Genomic DNA, 21,519 nt, shown 5'->3' with positions numbered 1-21,519 from the left:
ACCACAGTAGAAATAGTAAAATAGGGACCAACAGTTCTTCCACTAAATCCAATGCAGAAGATGGACACACAACAAGGAGTGTTCAAATTTAAAGAAATGTGAGCATTACATCACAGAAGTGGCACCAATTTCACCACAGTAGAAATAGTATAATAGGAACCGTCAGGTCTTTCACTACACCCAATCCAGGGGATGGACACCCAACCAGGAGTTTTCACTTTTCCAAAAATGATTGGGACACCACAGAAGTGGCATCAGCTTCACCACAGTAGAAATAGTAAAATAGGGACCAACAGTTCTTCCACTACACCCAATGCAACAGATGGATACCCAACAAGGAGTGTTCACATTTAAAGAAATGAGGGCCTTACACCACAGAACTGGCATCAATTTCACCATAGTAGAAATTTTATAATAGGGACCGACAGTTCTTCCATTACACCCAATACAGCAGATGGACACCCAACCAGGAGTGTTCACATTTCTAAAAAATACTGGCAGACACCACAAAAGTGGCATCAATTTCACCACAGTGGAAATAGTATAATAGGGACCGACAGGTCTTTCACTACACTTAATCCAGCGGATAGACACCCAACCAGGAGATTTCATGTTTCCAAAAATTATTGGCAGACACCACAGAAGTGGCATCAATGCCACCACAGTAGAAATAGTAAAATAGGGACCAACAGTTCTTCCACTAAATCCAATGCAGAAGATGGACACACAACAAGGAGTGTTCAAATTTAAAGAAATGTGAGCATTACATCACAGAAGTGGCATCAATTTCACCACAGTAGAAACAGTATAATAGGAACCGTCAGGTCTTTCACTACACCCAATCCAGGGGATGGACACCCAACCAGGAGTTTTCACTTTTCCAAAAATGATTGGGACACCACAGAAGTGGCATCAGCTTCACCACAGTAGAAATAGTAAAATAGGGACCAACAGTTCTTCCACTACACCCAATGCAACAGATGGATACCCAACAAGGCGTGTTCACATTTAAAGAAATGAGGGCCTTACACCACAGAACTGGCATCAATTTCACCATAGTAGAAATTTTATAATAGGGACCGACAGTTCTTCCATTACACCCAATACAGCAGATGGACACCCAACCAGGTGTGTTCACATTTCCAAAAAATACTGGCAGATACCACCAACGTGGCATCAATTTCACCATAGTAGATATAGTATAATAGGGACTGACAGGTCTTTCACTGCACCCAATACAGCAGATGGACACCCAACCAGGAGTTTCCAAAAATTATTGACGGACACCAAAGTGGCATCAATTTCACCAAAGTAGAAATAGTATAATAGGGACTGACAGTTCTTCCACTACACCCAATGCAGCAGATGGATGCCCAACAAGGAGTTTTCACTTTTCCAAAAATGATTGGGACACCACAGAAGTGGCATCAGTTTCACCACAGTAGAAATAGTACAATAGTGACCAACAGTTCTTCCACTACACCCAATGCAGCAGTTGGACACCCAACAAGAAATGTTCACATTTAAAGAAATGAGGGCCTTACACCACAGAAGTGGCATCAATTTCACCACAGTAGAAATTTTATAATCGGGACCGACAGTTCTTCTACTACACCCAATACAGCAGATGGATACCCAACCAGGAGTGTTCACATTTCCCAAAAATACTTGCAGACACCACAAAAGTGGCATCGATTTCACCACAGTGGAAATAGTATAATAGGGACCGACAGGTCTTTCACTGCACCCAATCCAGCGGATAGACACCCAACCAGGAGATTTCATGTTTCCAAAAATTATTGTCAGACACCACAGAAATGGCATCAATGTCACCATAGTAGAAATAGTAAAATAGGGACCAACAGTTCTTCCACTAAACCCAATGCAGAAGATAGACACCCAACAAGGAACTTTCAAATTTGAAGAAATGAGAGCCTTACATCACAGAAGTGGCATCAATTTCACCACAGTAGAAATAGTATAATAGGAACCGTCAGGTCTTTCACTGCACCCAATCCAGGGAATGGACACCCAACCAGGAGTTTTCACTTTTACAAAAATGATTGGGACACCACAGAAGTGGCATCAGCTTCACCACAGTAGAAATAGTAAAATAGGGACCAACAGTTCTTCCACTACACCCAATGCAACAGATGGATACCCAACAAGGAGTGTTCACATTTAAAGAAATGAGGGACTTACACCACAGAGCTGGCATCAATTTCACCACAGTACAAATTTTACAATATTGACCTACAGTTCTTCCATTACACCCAATACAGCAGATGGACACCCAACCAGGTGTGTTCACATTTCAAAAAAATACTGGCAGACACCACAAAAGTGGCATAGATTTCACCACAGTAGAAATAGTATAATAGGGACAAACAGGTCTTTCACTACACCCAATCCATAGGATAGACACCCAACCAGGAGTTTTCATGTTTCCGAAAACTATTGGCAGACACCACAGAAGTGGTATCAATTTTGCCACAGTAGAAATAGTAAAATAGGGACCAACAGTTCTTCAACTACACTCAATGCAGCAGATAGACACTGAACAAGGAACTTTCAAATTTTAAGAAATGAGTGCCTTACATCACAGAATTGGCATCAATTTCACCACAGTAGAAATAGTATAATAGGAACCGTCAGGTCTTTCACTACACCCAATCCAGGGGATGGATAACCAACCAGGAATTTTCACTTTTCCAAAAATGATTGGGACACCACAGAAGTGGCATGAGCTTCACCACAGTAGAAATAGTAAAAGAGGGACCAACAGTTCTTCCACTACACCCAATGCAACAGATGGATACCCAACAAGGAGTGTTCACATTTAAAGAAATGAGGGACTTACACCACAGAACTGGCATCAATTTCACCACAGTAGAAATTTTTTAATAGGGACCAACAGTTCTTCCATTACACCCAATACAGCAGATGGATACCCAACCAGGTGTGTTCACATTTCCAAACAATACTGGCAGACACAACAAAAGTGGCATAGATTTCAACACAGTAGAAATAGCATAATAGGGACCAACAGGTCTTTCACTACAACCAATCCAGCGGATAGACACCCAACCAGGAGTTTTCACATTTCCAAAAACTATTGGAAGACACCACAGAAGTGGCATCAATTTCACCACCGTAGAAATAGTAAAATAGGGACCAACAGTTCTTCCACAATACCCAATGCAGCAGATAGACACCCAACAAGGAGTGTTCACATTTAAAGAAATGAGAGCCTTACATCATAGAAGTGACATCAATTTCTCCACAGTAGAAATAGTATAATAGGAATCGTCAGGTCTTTCACTACACCCAATCCAGCGGACGGACACCCAACCAGGAGTTTTCACTTTTCCAAAAATGATTGGCAGACACCACAGAAGTGGCATCAGTTTTACCATAGTAGAAATAGTAAAATAGGGACTGACAGATCTTCCACTACACCCAATACAGCAGATGGACACCCAACCAGGAGTGTTCACATTTCCTAAACTGGCAGTCACTACAAAAGTGGCATCAATTTCACCACAGTAGAAGTAGTATAATAGGGACCGACAGGTCTTTCACTCCACCCAATACAGCAGATGGACACCAAATCAGGAGTGTTCACATTTTCAAAAATTATTGTCAGACAACACCAAAAGGAGGAGGTAGGAGACCCTCAGAGCAACGCGATCGCATCGCGTTCCTCCGAGGGTCTCAGGGAAGCACGCAGGGAGCCCCCTCCCTGCGCGATACGTCCCTATGCCGCTGGAACGCTGTAATCATCTTTGATCGCAGTGTGCCGGGGTTAATGTGCCTGGAGCGGTCCGTGACCGCTCCTGGCACATAGTGTCGGATGTCAGCCGTGATAGTCAGCTGACACCCGGCCGAGATCGGCCGCGCTCCCCCCGAGAGCACAGCTGATAACGTTAGATGTACTATCCCGTCGGTGGACATACGGGCCCATACCACCTCAACGGAATAGTACGTCTAATGTCAGAAAGGCGTTAATTATTTACTATTTGGTGTTTCTGGTACTCCTTTCTTTGGTATACATATGTTTTTTGGAGTATTTCACCTGATTTGTCATCTTGATACACTGGGATGATTCTTAATGCAACATGCCCTCGGTCTTTGATAAAAGAACATGCTTATTGATTACTGTATTTGCTCACTTTATCATTTGCAGTCCCATCGCCCACTTAATCATATTCAATCTCCCTTCCTCTCACTTCATCATTTGCAGTCCCCCTCCCCCCACTCACTTAATCATTTGCAGTCCCATGCCCCCACTTAATCATTTGCAGTCTCCCTCCACCTCCCCCATTTAATTCATTTTGTAAAGGAAAGTAAAAAAAAAAGTTTTCATACTTATCTCACTGACTATCTTCTGCAGGCGCAGCTCTGCTTCTGGTGTCCTCCTACATGCTGGAGCGTACGCGATGATGTCACCTGACCGGAAGTCCAGAGAATGCGGAGGGAACTGGAGCTATGCAGCTGTCCAGGTTAGATGGCCCTGAAAAGCTCCAGGTGTCCACTGTGCACAGAACTTTATTGCACAATGGGGCCCGGTCAGTAGAAGCACAAGGAGGGGGGCTGGGACACCCTTCTGTACTGCTGCTCACTGGGCCCCATACAGCAGTAATGACCTGATAATGGCAGCGGATGTGGTTTCCAATGGTTGGACCCAAACGATCAATAAGTTATGACCTATTCTGTTGGAGCCCATCGATTGGTGTTTCAACCCCTTTAAGGCCGGCGTCACTCTTGGCGTAGGGAAATACAGTCTGTTCCAGATGTAATCTGTTGGCAAGGTGTGGCAGCGTATTTTGCGCATGTAATCCTGCGTATGTAATCCGTATGGCATCCATACTGCGTTTTTTTCTCGCAACCTTCCAAAATGGACATTTAACTGTTTTCAGGCCTTAAATTAATTTAAATCATCATCAGTAACCTTATTTAATGCCTCTACAACAAGTGGCACCCTCCAATCTGGCCATTTTGTTGTTGTGCTTCTGTTGGTGGTTCTTTGGCAACACGTCTGACCTACTGCATTTCACCCCAACTGAGCGGGTGTTATATAAATGTGTGTTGTCACGTTGCCTTGGCCAGCCATACCCAGTGATAGTTGATCCGCCGAGGAGGCGAAGAATGTGGGTACATCCACTTTTGGGGCAACGCCTCACTAAAGGCCATTTTCACCGGCTATATACATCTTTTCGGACACATCCTGACAAATTTTACCAGTACTGTCGCATGACTACATCCACATTTGATATTTTGTTGGAGACAGTGCGACCTGGCATTACATATCATAACACCAGGAAGCGTAAATGTATATCCGCAGAGGAGCGCCTTCTACTTACTTTACAGTATGTATTCACCATCCTCACATACTCTATGTTGATGATGTTTTTATAATATAAATGTGTTTTTTTTATGTGGCCTAGCAGCTGAAGTAAATTGATTAATATTATATGTAAAAATTATATTACATTACAACTTAAAATATGTATTTAATGTTACATTTCTCTAGCCAGTGTATATTTTTGAAGGTACTGGTATCCTGCCTTTTTATATCCACACATTACTTGTGTTGACTATGAATTTTCACAAGCATTATAACATTGGTAATAATTGATATTTTTGTCTGCTTTCAGCTTCCTGTCAACTGGAATCTCTTATGCTGGCCTACATCTTCAATTTTTAATTGGGAGGTCCACTATCTCCAGCATAGTGCGGGCTACGTGTGTGGAAATTTGGTCCAGACTACACGAACTGGTGATGCCTATGCCCAAAATGGAAGATTGGGTGAAGATTTCATGTTGCTTTCAGAACCATTGTGATTTATCATATTGTATTGAAGCCCTTGATGGGAAACACATCCGGGTGCGTTAGCCGCCGAACTCAGGGTCCCAATTCTACAATTATAAACATTATTTCTCTGTAGTGCTGTTAGCTGTAGTTGACAGTTACTACAGGTTTATAATTGTAGATATTGGGGCCTATGGGAGCAGCGTCAGACTGGAGCACCTTGGGCCCACCAGAGAAAATCATTCTTGGGGCCCACTATGTAGCTACATAGAAATAGATACAAGAACACCAATTGTGCGGTAAAAAGCACTAATATCAGGGTATAATATAAGGTAGTTCACGTCTTAATTATGTAGCAAGGGTTGGGGTAGCCCCCTCACAGAATACAATGTAGCCCCCTCATAAAATATAATGCAGTCCCCTCTCATAGAATATAATGCAGCACCCAACAAAATATAATGCAACCCCCTCAGGTATGACACAGTCCTCACCATAGAATATAATGCAGCCCCCCTCATATAGTATAATGCAACCCACCACAGAATATAATGTAGTCCCCTGAGGGAATGCAGTTCCACCACAGAATATAATGCAGCCCCCCATAGAGTATAATGCAGAGGTGTCAAACTGCATTCCTCGAGGGCCGCAAAAAGGTCATGTTTTCAGGATTTCCTTGTATTGCACAGGTGATAATTTAATCACCTGCACAGAATGATTCCAGCACCTTGTGCAATACAAGGAAATCCTTAAAACATGACCTGTTTGCGGCCCTCGAGGAATGCAGTTTGACACGTCTGGTATAATGTAACCCCTCATATAGTATGATGTAGCAACCCATAATATAATGTAGTACCCTGAGTATAATGCAGTCCCCCCACAGAATATAATGTAGCCCCCAGGGCCGTATTTAGAGTTTCTACTGCCCTAGGCACTTTTAGTGCTGCCTCCCCCTTTGGTGAGTATGACACTATCGGCAGTGACTTTGGCAAGAATCGCTGATGTGAAAGTCGTCTTTTGCAGCAGATCGGGCAGTTTTTCTGCATCTGCTGCGTAACAGATCACTTACAGCAACACTGCATTCAGCCTCATTCATTCCTTATGGGATTTGCGGCACTTGCCGTGATCTAGCAAATGCGGTACCATACCTCCCAACTTTTGAAAAAGGGAAGGAGGTATAAAGTTTGCGGCACGCGTAGTGCGCCGTGGCAAATTTTAGGCCACGCCTCTGACCACACCCATTTCACAAGTCACACCCATATCCACGTCCCAACCACAGCCATTTAGCACTGCTGATCACACTATTTTATATACAATAATTATAAACAAACAAAAAATATGGCCACACATAATAGCCACACATGAAGCTCAATACTGTATAACGGTAACCACACATGATGCTCCATACTGTAAAATGGCTACACACAGTTCTCCATACTGTATAATGGCCACACATGATGCTCCATAATGTATAATGGCCACACAGTGCTCCATACTGTATAATAGCCACACATAGCGCTCCATACTGTATAATGGCCATACATGATGCTCCATACTGTATAATGTCCATTGGCCACAAATGATGCTTCATACTGTATAATGGCCACACATGATGCTCAATACTGTATAATGACCCCCCTCCTGTATGCATGGCTCATATCCCCCCCCCCCCCTGTATGCATGGCTCATATTCCCCCTCCTGTATGCATGGCTCATATTCCCCCTCTTGTATGCATGGCTCATATCCCCCCCCTGAAGGCATGGCTCATACCCCCCCCCCCGAATGCATGGCTTATATTGCCCCCCTGTATGCTTGGCTCATATTCCTCCTCTTCTATGCATGGCTCATATTCCCCCCCCCCCCGAATGCATGGCTCATATTCCCCCCCCCCTGAATGCATGGCTCATATTCCCCTCTCCTGTATGCATGGCTTATCGTTCCACCCCCCCCCCCCCACTCCCGCGTTGCTCCCATCTTGCATGGCGCACCGGCTTATGTCCTCCTTCATCCCTCAGTCCCTCATACTCACCTGACCCGTCCCTCATACTCACCTGACCTGTCCCACACACCGTGCGGCCGTGCCGACATCCCTCTGGCTCTGTCCCGACTCCCGGCCCAGCACCTTCATCCTGCGTGAGCGGTCATGTGATACCGCTCATTAATGTCATTAATATGCGCATATTCATGACCTTAATGAGCGGTACCACGTGACCGCTCATTCAGGAAAAGCTGCAGACGCCGAGACCAGGCATCGCTGGAGCAGGGTAAGTATCGTCTTCAAGGAAGGTGGGAGGGGGGTGGGAGGGAAGAGGGGGGGTTAGGCCCTGGAGCGGGGGGACCCACACAGCAGGTGTCAGTGCCTGGGCCCACCGGAGAATCCTCCGGTTCTCCGGTGGGCCAGTCCGAGCCTGTATGGGAGAACTGGAGACTTTTAAGTCTTCAATTCTTCCATTATGGGTCGGCGGCTGCGCGATAACCAGTTGGACCTACCACCACGTCAACTCCAAGGCTCCAATTTAGAAGCTGTGCCGCATGTCCTTGTGGCAGATGAGGCCTTCCAGTTGACAAGGCATGTCAGAAGGCCATATCCCCATCGAAACCTGGACCACTGGCGGCGGACCTTTAACCCTTTCATGACCCAGCCTATTTTGACCTTAAAGACCTTGTTGTTTTTTGCAATTCTGACCAGTGTCCCTTTATGAGGTAATAACTCAGGAACGCTTCAATGGATCCTAGCAGTTCTGAGATTGTTTTTTCGTGACATATTGGGCTTCATGTTAGTGGTAAATTTAGGTCAAATAATTCTGTGTTTATTTGTGATAAAAACGGAAATTTGGCGAAAATTTTGAAAATTTCGCAATTTTCACATTTTGAATTTTTATTCTGTTAAACCAGAGAGTTATGTGACACAAAATAGTTAATAAATAACATTTCCCACACGTCTACTTTACATCAGCACAATTTTGGAAGCAAAATTTTTTTTTGCTAGGAAGTTATAAGGGTTAAAATTTGACCAGCGATTTCTCATTTTTACAACGAAATTTACAAAACCATTTTTTTAGGGACCACCTCACATTTGAAGTCAGTTTGAGGGGTCTATATGGCTGAAAATACCCAAAAGTGACACCATTCTAAAAACTGCACCCATGAAGGTGCACAAAACCACATTCAAGAAGTTTATTAACCCTTCAGGTGCTTCACAGCAACAGAAGCAACATGGAAGGAAAAAATGAACATTTAACTTTTTAGTCACAAAAATGATTTTTCAGCAACAATTTTTTATTTTCTTAATGGTAAAAGGAGAAACTGAACCACGAAAGTTGTTGTCCAATTTGTCCTGAGTACGCTGATACCTCATATGTGGGGGTAAACCACTGTTTGGGCGCACGGCAGGGCTTGGAAGGGAAGGAGCGCCATTTGACTTTTTGAATGAAAAATTGGCTGCACTCCATGTCACGTTTGGAGAGCCCCCGTGTGCCTAAAAATTGGAGCTCCCCCACAAGTGACCCCATTTTGGAAACTAGACACCCCAAGGAACTTATCTAGATGCATAGTGAGCCCTTTAAACCCCCAGGTGCTTCACAAATTGATCCGTAAAAATGAAAAAGTACTTTTTTTTCACAAAAAAATTCTTTTAGCCTCAATTTTTTCATTTTTACATGGACAACAGGATAAAATGGATCCTAAAATGTGTTGGGCAATTTCTCCTGAGTACACCGATACCTCACATGTGGGGGTAAACCACTGTTTGGGCACATGGTAAGGCTCGGAAGGGAAGTAGCGCCATTTGACTTTTTGAATGAAAAATTATCTCCGTTAGCGGACACCATGTCGCGTTTGGAGAGACCCTGTGTGCCTAAACATTGGAGCTCCCCCACAAGTGACCCAATTTTGGAAACTGGACCCCCCAAGGAACTTATCTAGATGCCTAGTGAGCACTTTAAACCCTCAGGTGCTTCACAAATTGATCCGTAAAAATGAAAAAGTATTTTTTTTTCACAAAAAATTTCTTTTCGCCTCAATTTTTTCATTTTCACATGGGCAATAGGATAAAATGGATCCTAAAATTTGTTGAGCAATTTCTCCCGAGTACGCCGATACCTCATATGTGGGGGTAAACCACTGTTTGGGCACACGGCAGGGCTCGGAAGGGAAGGCGCGCTTTTTGACTTTTTGAATGGAAAATTAGCTCCAATTGTTAGCGGACACCATGTCGCGTTTGGAGAGCCCCTGTGTGCCTATGCATTGGAGCTCCCCCACAAGTGACCCCATTTTGGAAACTAGACCCCCCCAAGGAACTTATCTAGATGCATACTGAGCACTTTAAACCCCCAGGTGCTTCACAGAAGTTTATAATGCAGAGCCATGAAAATAAAAAATAATTTTTCTTTTCTGTAAAGTGATTGTTTAGCCTGGAATTTCCTATTTTGCCAATGGTAATAGGAGAAACTGGACCACAAGTGTTGTTATCCAGTTTGTCCTGAGTATGCAGATACCCCATATGTGGGGGTAAACCACTGTTTGGGCGCACGGCAGGGCTCAGAAGGGAAGGCACGCCATTTGGCTTTTTAAATGGAAAATTAGCTCCAATCATTAGCGGACACCATGTCGCGTTTGGAGAGCCCCTGTGTGCCTAAACATTGGAGAGCCCCCACAAATGACACCATTTTGGAAACTAGACCCCCAAAGGAACTAATCTAGATGTGTGGTGAGCACTTTGAACCCTCAAGTGCTTCACAGAAGTTTATAACGCAGAGCCATGAAAATAAAAAAAATAAAAATTCTTTTTTCAAAAATGATTTTTTAGCCCGCAATTTTTTATTTTCCCAAGGGTAACAGGAGAAATTTGACCCCAAAAGTTGTTGTCCAGTTTCTCCTGAGTACGCTGATACCCCATATGTGGGGGTAAACCACTGTTTAGGCACATGCTGGGGCTCGGAAGTGAAGTAGTGACGTTTTGAAATGCAGACTTTGGAATGCTCTGCGGGCGTCACGTTGCGTTTGCAGAGCCCCTGATGTGGCTAAACAGTAGAAACCCCCCACAAGTGACCCCATTTTGGAAACTAGACCCCGAAAGGAACTTATCTAGATGTGAGGTGAGCACTTTGAACCCCCAAGTGCTTCACAGAAGTTCATAACACAGAGCAGTGAAAATAATAAATACGTTTTCTTTCCTCAAAAATAATTTTTTAGCCCAGAATTTTTTAATTTTCCCAAGGGTAACAGGAGAAATTTGACCCCAATATTTGTTGTCCAGTTTCTCCTGAGTACGGTGATACCCCATATGTGGGGGTAAACTACTATTTGGGCACTTACCGGAGCTCGGAAGTGAAGTAGTGACGTTTTGAAATACAGACTTTGATGGAATGCTCTACGGGCGTCACGTTGCGTTTGCAGAGCCCCTGATGTGACTAAACAGTAGAAACCCCCCACAAGTGACCCCATTTCTGAAACTAGACCCCGAAATGAAATTATCTAGATATGTGGTGAGCACTTTCAACCCCCAAGTGCTTCACAGAAGTTTATAACGCAGAGCCGTGAAAATAATAAATACGTTTTCTTTCCTCAAAAATAATTTTTTAGCCCAGAATTTTTTATTTTCCCAAGGGTTACAGGAGAAATTGGACCCCAAAAGTTGTTGTCCAGTTTCTCCTGAGTACGCTGATACCCCATGTGTGGGGGTAAACCACTGTTTGGGCACACGTCGGGGCTCATAAGGGAAGTAGTGACTTTTGAAATGCAGACTTTGATGGAATGGTCTGCGGACGTCACGTTGCGTTTGCAGAGCCCCTGGTGTGCCTAAACAGTAGAAACCCCCCACAAGTGACCCCATTTTGGAAACTAGACCCCCCCCAAGGAACTTATCTAGATATGTGGTGAGCACTTTAAACCCCCAAGTGCTTCACAGACGTTTACAACGCAGAGCCGTGAAAATAAAAAATCATTTTTCTTTCCTCAAAAATGATGTTTTAGCAAGCAATTTTTTATTTTCTCAAGGGTAACAGGAGAAATGGGACCCCAGTAATTGTTGCGCAGTTTGTCCTGAGTATGCTGGTACCCCATATGTGGGGGTAAACCACTGTTTGGGCACACGTCAGGGCTCGGAAGTGAGGGAGCACCATTTGACTTTTTGAATACAAGATTGGCTGGAATCAATGGTGGCGCCATGTTGCGTTTGGAGACCCCCTGATGTGCCTAAACAGTGGAAACCCCTCAATTCTACCTCCAACACTAACCCCAACACACCCCTAACCCTAATCCCAACTGGAGCCACAACCCTAATCACAACCCTAACCCCAACACACCCCTAACCACAACCCTAACCCCAACACACCCCTAACCCTAACCACAACCCTAATTCCAACCCTAACCCTAAGGCTATGTGCCAATGTTGCGGATTCGTATGAGATTTTTCAGCACCATTTTTGAAAAATCCGTGGGTAAAAGGCACTGCGTTTTACCTGCGGATTTACCGCGGATTGCCAGTGTTTTTTGTGCGGATTTCACCTGTGGATTCCTATTGAGGAGCAGGTGTAAAACACTGCGGAATCCGCACAAAGAATTGACATGCTGCGGAAAATACAACGCAGCATTTCCGCGTGGTATTTTCCGCACCATGGGCACAGCGGATTTGGTTTTCCATATGTTTACATGGTACTGTAAACCTGATGGAACACTGCAGCGAATCCGCAGCCAAATCCGCACCGTGTGCACATAGCCTAATTCTAAAGGTATGTGCACACGCTGCGGAAAACGCTGCGGATCCGCAGCAGTTTCCCATGAGTTTACAGTTCAATGTAAACCTATGGGAAACAAAAATCGCTGTACACATGCTGCAGAAAAACTGCACGGAAACGCAGCGGTTTACATTCCGCAGCATGTCACTTCTTTCTGCGGATTCCGCAGCGGTTTTACAACTGCTCCAATAGAAAATCGCAGTTGTAAAACCGCAGTGAAATGCGCAGAAAAACCGTGGTAAATCCACAGCGGTTTAGCCCTGCGGATTTATCAAATCCTCTGCGGAAAAATCCGCAGAGGACCAGAATACGTGTGCACATCCCGAACCCTACCCCTAACCCTACCCCTAACCCTAGTTCTTACCCCAACCTTAGTGGAAAAAAAAATATTTTTTTTTTATTGTCCCTACCTATGGGGGTGACAAAGGGGGGGGGGGGGATCATTTACTATTTTTTTTATTTTGATCACTGAGATATAACCTATCTCAGCGATCAAAATTCACTTTGGAACGAATCTGCCGGCCGGCAGATTCTGCGGGCGCACTGCACATGCGCCCGGCATTTTGGAAGATGGCGGCGCCCAGGAAAGAGGACGGACGGACCCCGGGAGGCTAGGTAAGTATAAGGGGGGGGAGATCAGGGCACGGGGGGGGGGGGGGCGTCGGAGCACGGGGGGGGTGGATCGGAGCATGGGGGGGTGGTTCGGAACACGGGGGGTGGATTGGAGCACGGGGTGGGGGATCGCTGTGCGGGGTGTGGATCGGAGCACGGGGGAGATCGCTGTGCGGGGGGGATCGGAGTGCGGGGGGTTTGATTGGAGCACGGGGGGTGTGATTGGAGCACGGGGGGAGTGGACAGGAGGACGGGGGAGCGGAGCACAGGACGGGGGGGAGCGGACCACAGATCGGAGGGCTGGGGGGGCGATCGGTGGGGTGGGGGCACATAAGTGTTTCCAGCCATGGCCGATGATATTGCAGCATCGGCCATGGCTGGATTGTAATATTTCACCAGTTTTTTAGGTGAAATATTACAAAAATCGCTCTGATTGGCAGTTTCACTTTCAACAGCCAATCAGAGCGATCGTAGCCACGGGGGGGGTGAAGCCACCCCCCCTGGGCTAAACTACCACTCCCCCTGTCCCTGCAGATCGGGTGAAATGGGAGTTAACCCTTTCACCCAACTGCAGGGACGCGATCTTTCTGTGACACAGCATATGCGTCACAGGTCGGATTGGCACCGACTTTCATGATGCATACGCTGTGTCACAGGTCGGGAAGGGGTTAATTTGCGCTTATCTCGGGCACAGTGACTGGTGGAGTGCGCCTTGGGTATTCTTTGTGCCAAATGGCGGGTCCTCCAGTCTGCAATTCAGCTGAATGAAGCAAACGTAAATGAAGTTATAAAAGCTTGTGTAGTATTATATAACTTCACCAGATTACATGAGTGCTCCTCTTCTGATGGCGCTGAAGGTGTGTTGCCCAATGTGGGTAGGCCTACACCACATGTCCTCAGCATCGTCCTCTTTCTGGAATCAAAGTTTGAGATATCTTTACACATTATTTTCTTTCACCTCAGGGTGCTACTCCCTGGCAAGATAATGCTGTCTCTATGTTGTAATTTGTTCATTTATATATATACAGTATCTATATATATAATTGTCTAAGGGGTACTTCCATCTTTCTGTCCTCAACTTCCGTAACGGAAATCCCGCGTCGCTGATTGGTCTCAGCAGCTGCCTGTCATGGCTGCCGTGACCAATCAGCGACGGACACAGTCCGATTAGTCCCTCCCCTTCTCCCCTGCAGTCAGTGCCCGGCGCCCGCTCCATAATCTCCTCCAGTCACAGCTCACACAGGGTTAATGGCAGCAGTAATGGGCCGCGGTGTAACACACTCTGTTACCGCTATGTTACCGCTATATGTTAAAAATAATAAAAAAAACATGCTCCATGCAAGCGGCAGGTTCCGGTGGCAAGGATTGTATGCGACAAGGACCTGCCATGACGTCACGGTCATGTGACCGCGACGTCATCACAGGTCCTGCGCTCATACCAGCCCTGGGACCAGAAGCTGCCTCTTGCAATGGAGCGGTCACCGGAGTGTCCAGAGGAGTGGGAAAGGCAGCGGATGGTGAGTATAGCAGGACTTCAACGGGCCTTCGGAACGTGAGTCTGTTTATTTTTTAATTTAAGTCTCTATACTACGTGGCTCTGTGCTGTATACTACGTGACTGGGCAATATACTACGTGACTGGGCAATATACTACGTGACTGGGCAATATACTACGTGGCTAGGCAATATACTACATGGCTAGGCAATATACTACGTGGCTGGGCAATATACTACGTGGCTGGGCAATATACTCCGTCGCTGTGCAATATACTACGTAACTGGGCAATATACTTCGTGGCTGGGCAATATACTATGTGGGCTGTGCAATATACTACGTGACTGGGCAATATACCACGTGGCTGGCCAATATACGTGACTGGGCAATATACTACGTGGACATGCATATTCTAGAATACCCGATGCGTTAGAATCGGCCCACCATCTAGTATGTATGTATGTATATATATATATATATATATATATATATATATATATATATATACACACATCTAAAAAGATAAAATTATGTTACTTAACTATGTGTGTTTTATTGACTTATTTGAGAGATGATTAAGAATCTAGTAATTGTGTATGGTATAATAATGATTGGTACAACAAACATAAATTGGCTTTTGAATTTTTTTAATTTTAGCAAAAGCCAAATCCTTTTTTTTTAATACCATATTAACATCACATAGCTTTTGTGGCCATTTAAACTTGGCATAACAAAACTATAAAAAAAAGTGCTATCACAGCAGAATAACAAATCTGTGGATATAAAACAAAATTTGCAACCATAATTATTTTTTTTTACAGATTACGTTAAGTTGGTGGAGGTGATGGTGGCAGTTCAGGCTGTTGCTCTTGTGGCCTTTGTTGGGCCAATTGTCCTTCACCCTGTGTGGGTAATCTCTGTTGCCCCTGCTCCAAATACTGTCCTGCTCGTATTAGCCAGTTGTGGATTGGCCATAAGGGTTTACACTATGGGCCTCATGAGGATGGTAATAGTCACATGACTCATACCCCCCCCCCCCCAATATGGCCATGTCGTCCAAACACAGGTTGGGACTAGCCTCCAACACTGGGTGTGGACGAGTGGCCATATAGGGAAGGTTGCTGGTAGGATGGCATCTGGTAAGGTGTAGGCATTGGTGGGTTTTGGTGTGGAAAGGGTTGAGGTGTAGGCACATGTGGAGGAGGTGCTTCAGATCCCTCTTGAGCATGCACTTGTTGAGTTGTTTGAATACGCATGAGGTTACGTGGCGACAGCTGCCACCTCTCAATGTATTGAAATAACTCATAAGGGCTATTTGGGGGGGGGGGTGCATGAATCAAGAAGGATTTGAAAGCACCCTCTCACACGTAGCCTCACCTCAGGGGGTAGAGGACGGAGATACAGGGACAGGCTCCGTGAATATGCCTCCTCACCCTCATCCTGAGCAGCCCTGGCCAGATAATTTAGGACACCAGTGTCCACATGCCTCCTACTTTCCATAAGCTCTCTCCTTCTGCGGCCAGGGCGTGAAGTCACAGCAGGCTGTGGGGAGGTCTCCAGCGGGACAGTAAGGCTATTGCTGTTCCCAGGATTATCCTGGCTTATTGGAGCTGGTAGTGCTGTGGGTGGTGGTGCAGCATCTGGCCCAGTTGTTGCCGGAGCTTGTGGTGCAGCAGAAGATGGACCAGGAGAAATCGACCTGGAAGTATCCGAAGATGGGCCAGCCACCTCTTCCCCGACTGGATCAATCACAGCCTCTAAGTCGGAGGCGGTCTCCCTCTCAGTGAGGTTAGACTGCGTTCTGTTAGGAAAGTATGAGAATAATAAAATAAAATTTAATATATGAGCATTCAAAACATATGTGTAATCTGGTGTGAGGTGTGTACTTACTGTCTCAGATCCATACTGGGATCTAGAAAGGACAGCCTATCAAAATAAATATATTTTCGTTTTGAAGGAGCAGATGACCCACTCCTGGCCTGCTGCTACCTTTCTCTGCGGTACTGGTCCCCAATGCTACGCCATCGTCTCATAACATCTTCCACTGCAATGACAGAGACGAAAATAATGTATAAGGCCATTGTGCACAGTGGTACAACAAGGTGTCAGGGATTGAACACATTACATAATGTGGCCTAGTAAGCTGCATTTCTAAAAGAATATCGCCAGTAATAATAATAAAATCACAACCTTGCCTGATGAAGAGACGTATGTAGTCTCGAAAGCTTGCAATTTGTTACCATCTTTTCAGTTAGCCATTAAAAGGTATCAACCACTAAGGACTCTCAATTTAAAATATTTTTCAAACAGCACAATAGGATTTAAGGTGATATTGTGAAAACCTGTTTCTTACTGCAGTTTATTTGCTTCTGTGCCTCACGTGGCCGCTGTTCATAATCCGGGAAAAGGAGCCCACATATGCTCCTCCATGCAGCCTCTTTTCTGGCCCGGTTTGAATAATGGGCATCCCTTTCATCCCATATTTCTGACCTCTCTTGGACCAGAAGCATATCCACATATTTTTAAGATAATTAGCATGTCTGAGCTTCCGGATTGAGGGCTTGGCACATTTCCTGTCACCTGCAAAAGTCTTGTGTATTTCTCGCAAGTCACACGCATGATCCGTGAGCAATCCGTATTTTTCTCGCCCCCATAGACTTTCATTGGCGGATTTTTTGCGCAATACGCTGACAAACACAGCATGCTGCGATTTTCTCAGCCCATAAAATATGGCTGAGAAATATACGGCAGATAGGAGCTGCCCCATAGAGAATCATTGGTCCATGTGCAATGCGTTGTTTTTGCGCCTCTCCCTCGTCCGTATTCCTCTCTAGTGTGTCTTTGTCCTCTCTAGTGTGTCTCATTCCAAAGACATACTGATAGGAAATTTAGATTGTGAGCCCCATCGGGGACAGCAATGATAATGTGTGCAAAATGTAAAGCGCTGCGGAATATGTTAGCGCTATATAAAAATAAAGATTATTATTATTATTATAGTGTGACCCTGGCCTAATGCAAACTATGATGACTGTACATCACAGTTATGGTGGTGCACAGTAGATGTGCAGGAGCCACCTGTGTTTTACAGGCAACGCTCCACCATATTGGGGCTAACTGCTTAGGCCCCTTTCACACATCAGTTTTTTGCCATTAGTCGCAATCCGTCAAATTTTGAAAAAAAACGGAGCCGGCGACTGATCCCGCCGGATCCGTTTTTTTTTTCTCATAGACTTGTATTAGCGATGGATTGCGACAGATGGCCTCACGTTTCATCCGACGTTTGCTGGATCCGTCAAAAATTGTTTGGACGGCGGCCGGAGACAACGGACAAATTGTTTTTTGTGTCCGTCGAAAAAAAGGACAGCGACAGATCCATTGCCGTTCTTTGTTTGCTAGAATGGAAGCCTATAGCACCGAATCCATCAAATGACAGAATCTGGTGACGGATTCTGTTTTTTTTAACCCCTTTCTGCCATTGGTCGTACTGTACTTTACCGTCCATGTGACCTGGGACTTAATTCCCATAGATGAGATAGTAAGTCATAGGCGATCAACCAGGCTCAAGGGGGAGCGCGGCCGGGTGTCAGCTGATTATCACAGCCGACATCCGGCACTATGTGGACCGCTCCCGGCACATTAACCCCCGGGAACACTGTGATCAAACATGATCGCAGCGTTCCGATGGCAAAGGGAAGCATCACGGAGGGAGGCGGCTCCCTGCGTGCTTCCCTGAGACCCTCAGAACAACGCGATGTGATCGCCTTGTTCTGAGGGTCTGCTCTGTTCTCCCTGCAAGACCCGGATGCAAGATGGCCACGGGGTCCTTCCGGGTTCTGCAGGGAGGTGGCTTGCGAGCGCCTGCTAACAGCAGGCGCCGGCAAGCCTCCAGCACTGCCTGTCAGTTTGCTGATCTAACACAGTGCTCTGAAAAGTGTCAGATCAGCGATCTGTCTGACACTATACAGTGATGTCCCACCCTGGGACAAAATAAAAAAGTTAAAAAAAAAAAAATTACACTGTAAAAATATTTTTTTTAAAAATCCTGAATAAAGAAAAAAAAAATATTGTTCCAATAAATACATTTCTTTATGTAAATAAAAACACAATAAAAGTACACATATTTAGTATTGCCGCATCCGTAACGACCCGACCTATAAAACTGTCCCACTAGTTAACCCCTTCAGTAAACACCGTAAAAAAAAACCTGAGGCAAAAAACAATGCTTTATCATCATACCGCCGAACAAAAAGTGGAATAACATACAATCAAATAGACGGATGTAAATAACCATGATACCGCTGAAAACGTCATCTTGTCCTGCAAAAAACGAGCTGCCATACAGCGTCATCAGCGAAAACATAAATGTTATAGCTCTCAGAATAAAGCAATGCAAAAATATTTTTTATATAAAAGTTTTTATTGTATAAAAGCGCCAAAACATAAAAAAGGATATAAATGAGATATCGCTGTAATCGTACTGACCCAAAGAATAAAACTGCCCCCCGTGGCCATTTTGTATCTGATCCTGCAGGGAGGAGGAGGTAGCAGACCCTCGGAGCAACGCGATCACATCGCGTTGCTGCGAGGGTTTCAGGGAAGCACGCAGGGTGCCCCCTCCCTGCGCGATGCTTCCCTGTGCCGCTGCAACGTTGCGATCATCTGTGATCGCAGTGTGCTGGGGGTTAATGTGCCAGGAGCGGTCCCATACCACCTCGACGGGATGGTACGTCAAAAAGGGGATAAGGGCATGAAAATTCAATGTTGGAAAATTGCAAAATTTTGAAAGTTTATGCCAAATTTCCGTTTTTTTCACAAATAAACGCAAGTAAAGTCGAGGAAATTTTACCACTAACATGAAGTACAATATGTCACCAGAAAACAATGTCAGAATCAGCGGGATACATGCAAGTGTTCCAGAGTTATAACCTCATAAAGGGACAGTGGTCAGAATTGTAAAAATTGGCCTGGTCATTACCATGCAAACCACCTTTGGGGGTTAAGGGGTTAAACTGAGCATGCTCTGATTTTTTTTTAGGATCCAATTAGCCGGTCAGGGAAAATACTAAAACCCTATGTGACATATTTGTCTATACCTATGCCTATGGTAGATTTTTACCTATGCCTATGGTAGATTTTACCTATGCCTATGGTAGATTTTTTTAGTCATATTTGTCTGTATCTATGCCTATGTATTTGTCTATACCTATGGTAGATTTTTTTAGTCATATTTGTCTATACCAATGGTAGATTTTTTACAGTGTGCGGGAAATCCGCGATTCCGCAAAATTAATGAACATGTTTTTTTTGCGGAAAAAAATCGCAACATTTGCACAAGTTTTGCGGATTTACATTGAAATGATTGGGAACCATATGTAAGCGTTTTTTTCACGTTTTTACTGAACGTGTGCACATAGCCTTACAACTCCCTTCTCTGTGTACCTGAACTGAGAGAGTGAGGGGGATGTTTTGAATGAGATAATATTAAGGCTAGGTTCTCATTTCGTTTTCGGGTGAGCGCTAACAGACAGCGTTGCACGGCGAAATTAACGCCTTGCAACGCGTCCGTTAGCGCTCCCATTGCCAGCAATGTTAAAGCGCGTTGCTAGCGCGTGCCATTTTCGGCACGCGCTAGCGATGTGCCGTTCCTTTGTGGCGCGCCTCGGACGCTGCTTGCAGCTAGCGCTAGCGGGGACGTTTAACGCGACCCCTAAAAAGACATTGCATTAGCGCAATCCGCTAGCGCTTAGCGCTAAACGGATTGCCGTAACGCAATGAGAACCTATTCGCCTAATATTGTCTACCATGAGATAGTTTATAAACCCTCCTCTCACACATCCAGTACCCTAGCAACCACAGAATGCAGATAAGTGGACATGCTAGCTGGGGCATATCTGAGGTCAAGCTGCAACACCAGGCTCTCCCATCATCACTTTGGTAAGTATTACGAATAACGGTTTTGAGCTCCGTTTTTTTTTATTGGAATATGTTCATATTAGTACAACAACGTTATCTTCCAAGTTTCATTAGGATCTTTTTAGGGATTCAGTCTTTATGCGCCATATTCTGCCATACCTATGCCTAGTGTGCTATCATGGTTGGAAACGGAATAACGGTTTTGAGCTCCGTTTTTTTTTATTGGAATATGTTCATATTAGTACAACAACGTTATCTTCCAAGTTTCATTAGGATCTTTTTAGGGATTCAGTCTTTATGCGCCATATTCTTCCATACCTATGCCTACAGTGTTATCACGGTTGGAAACGGAAAAACGGTTTTGAGCTCCGTTTTTTTTATTGGAATTAGTTCATATTAGTACAACAACATTATCTTCCAAGTTTCATTAGGATCTTTTTAGGGATTCAGTCTTTATGCGCCATATTCTGCCATAATTATGCCTAGTGTGTTATCATGGTTGGAAACGGAAAAACGGTTTTGAGCTCCGTTTTTTTTATTGGAATAAGTTCATATTAGTACAACAACGTTATCTTCCAAGTTTCATTAGGATCTTTTTAGGGATTCGGTCTTTATGCGCCATATTCTTCCATACCTATGCCTAGTGTGTTATCACGGTTGGAAACGGAAAAACAGTTTTGAGCTCCGTTTTTTTTATTGGAATAAGTTCATATTAGTACAACAACATTATCTTCCAAGTTTCATTAGGATCTTTTTAGGGATTCAGTCTTGATGCGCCATATTCTTCCATACCTATGCCTACAGTGTTATCACGGTTGGAAACGGAAAAACGGTTTTGAGCTCTGTTTTTTTTTTATTGGAATATGTTCATATTAGTACAACAACGTTATCTTCCAAGTTTCATCAGGATCTTTTTAGGGATTCAGTCTTTATGCGCCATATTCTTCCATACCT

General features: G+C 44.6%; 1 long non-coding RNA gene across 2 annotated transcripts in view; it reads left to right on the top strand.

Annotated features, from left to right (window-relative positions):
• The window catches only part of LOC138681649 (uncharacterized), a 58,280-nt gene extending 51,733 nt beyond the window's left edge, over window positions 1–6,547 (top strand). For both annotated transcript variants that reach the window (XR_011321948.1, XR_011321949.1), the window contains exons 2-3: window positions 4,394–4,502; window positions 5,658–6,547. This is a non-coding gene — a long non-coding RNA (uncharacterized lncRNA). The remainder of the gene's footprint in view (window positions 1–4,393; window positions 4,503–5,657) is intronic.
• The last annotated feature ends 14,972 nt before the right edge of the window (window positions 6,548–21,519 follow it).

The sequence above is a fragment of the Ranitomeya imitator genome, chromosome 5 (assembly GCF_032444005.1).
Source record: "Ranitomeya imitator isolate aRanImi1 chromosome 5, aRanImi1.pri, whole genome shotgun sequence".
Taxonomy (NCBI): domain Eukaryota; kingdom Metazoa; phylum Chordata; class Amphibia; order Anura; family Dendrobatidae; genus Ranitomeya; species Ranitomeya imitator.
The sequence above is the reverse complement of the archived record's forward strand: the minus strand, read 5'-3'. Positions and strand labels throughout refer to the sequence as shown.